Source organism: Oncorhynchus keta, chromosome 1 (assembly GCF_023373465.1).
Source record: "Oncorhynchus keta strain PuntledgeMale-10-30-2019 chromosome 1, Oket_V2, whole genome shotgun sequence".
NCBI classification, from domain to species: Eukaryota; Metazoa; Chordata; class Actinopteri; order Salmoniformes; family Salmonidae; genus Oncorhynchus; species Oncorhynchus keta.
In genome coordinates, this window is record NC_068421.1 from 85919427 (window position 1) to 85921926 (window position 2500).

The window sequence follows — 2500 nt, forward strand, 5'->3', positions numbered from 1 at the left end:
CTACACACTAACACTGAGGTAGGTTACCACACTACACACTAACACTACACACTAACACTGAGGTAGGTTACCACACTACACACTAACACTACACACTAACACTGAGGTAGGTTACCACACTACACACTAACACTACACACTAACACTACACACTAACACTGAGGTAGGTTACCACACTACACACTAACACTGAGGTAGGTTACCACACTACACACTAACACTGAGGTAGGTTACCACACTGCACACTAACACTGAGGTAGGTTACCACACTACACACTAACACTACACACTAACACTGAGGTAGGTTACCACACTACACACTAACACAACACACTAACACTGAGGTAGGTTACCACACTACACACTAACACTACACACTAACACTGAGGTAGGTTACCACACTACACACTAACACAACACACTAACACTGAGGTAGGTTACCACACTACACACTAACACTACACACTAACACTGAGGTAGGTTACCACACTACACACTAACACTACACACTAACACTGAGGTAGGTTACCACACTACACACTAACACTGAGGTAGGTTACCACACTACACACTAACACTGAGGTAGGTTACCACACTACACACTAACACTGAGGTAGGTTACCACACTACACACTAACACTGAGGTAGGTTACCACACTGCACACTAACACTGAGGTAGGTTACCACACTGCACGCTAACACTGAGGTAGGTTACCACATTGCGCACTAACACTGAGGTAGGTTACCACACTACACACTAACACTGAGGTAGGTTACCACACTACACACTAACACTACACACTAACACTGAGGTAGGTTACCACACTACACACTAACACTGAGGTAGGTTACCACACTACACACTAACACTGCACACTAACACTGAGGTAGGTTACCACACTACACACAAACACTGAGGTAGGTTACCACACTGCACACAAACACTGAGGTAGGTTACCACACTACACACTAACACTGAGGTAGGTTACCACACTGCACACTAACACTGAGGTAGGTTACCACACTACACACTAACACTGCACACTAACACTGAGGTAGGTTACCACACTACACACTAACACTACACACTACACACTAACACTGAGGTAGGTTACCACACTGCACACTAACACTGAGGTAGGTTACCACACTACACACTAACACTACACACTAACACTGAGGTAGGTTACCACACTACACACTAACACTGAGGTAGGTTACCACACTGCACACTAACACTGAGGTAGGTTACCACACTGCACACTAACACTACACACTAACACTGAGGTAGGTTACCACACTGCACACTAACACTGAGGTAGGTTACCACACTACACACTAACACTGAGGAAGGTTACCACACTACACACTAACACTGAGGTAGGTTACCACACTACACACTAACACTACACACTAACACTGAGGTAGGTTACCACACTGCACACTAACACTGAGGTAGGTTACCACACTACACACTAACACTGAGGTAGGTTACCACACTACACACTAACACTACACACTAACACTGAGGTAGGTTACCACACTACACACTAACACTACACACTAACACTGAGGTAGGTTACCACACTACACACGAACACTACACACTAACACTGAGGTAGGTTACCACACTGCACACTAACACTACACACTAACACTGAGGTAAGTTACCACACTGCACACTAACACTGAGGTAGGTTACCACACTACACACTAACACTGAGGAAGGTTACCACACTACACACTAACACTGATGTAGGTTACCACACTACACACTAACACTACACACTAACACTGAGGTAGGTTACCACACTACACACTAACACTACACACTACCACTACACACTAACACTGAGGTAGGTTACCCCACTACACACAAACACTGAGGTAGGTTACCACACTACACACTAACACTACACACTAACACTGAGGTAGGTTACCACACTACACAACACACTAACACTGAGGTAGGTTACCACACTACACACTAACACTGAGGTAGGTTACCACACTACACACTAACACTACACACTAACACTGAGGTAGGTTACCACACTACACACTAACACTGAGGTAGGTTACCACACTACACACTAACACTACACACTAACACTGAGGTAGGTTACCACACTACACACTAACACTACACACTACCACTACACACTAACACTGAGGTAGGTTACCCCACTACACTACACAAACACTGAGGTAGGTTACCACACTAACACTAACACTACACACTAACACTGAGGTAGGTTACCACACTACACAACACACTAACACTGAGGTAGGTTACCACACTACACACTAACACTGAGGTAGGTTACCACACTACACACTGAACACTACACACTAACACTGAGGTAGGTTACCACACTACACACTAACACTGAGGTAGGTTACCACACTATACACTAACACTACACACTAACACTGAGGTAGGTTACCACACTACACACAAACACTAGACACTAACACTGAGGTAGGTTACCACACTGCA

General features: G+C 44.7%; 1 protein-coding gene across 1 annotated transcript in view; it reads left to right on the forward strand.

The window, feature by feature from the left end:
* The window catches only part of LOC127907581 (phosphatidylinositol 3-kinase regulatory subunit gamma-like), a 41471-nt gene that overhangs the window by 21905 nt on the left and 17066 nt on the right, over positions 1 to 2500 (forward strand). The gene's annotated exons all lie outside the window — the stretch shown is intronic.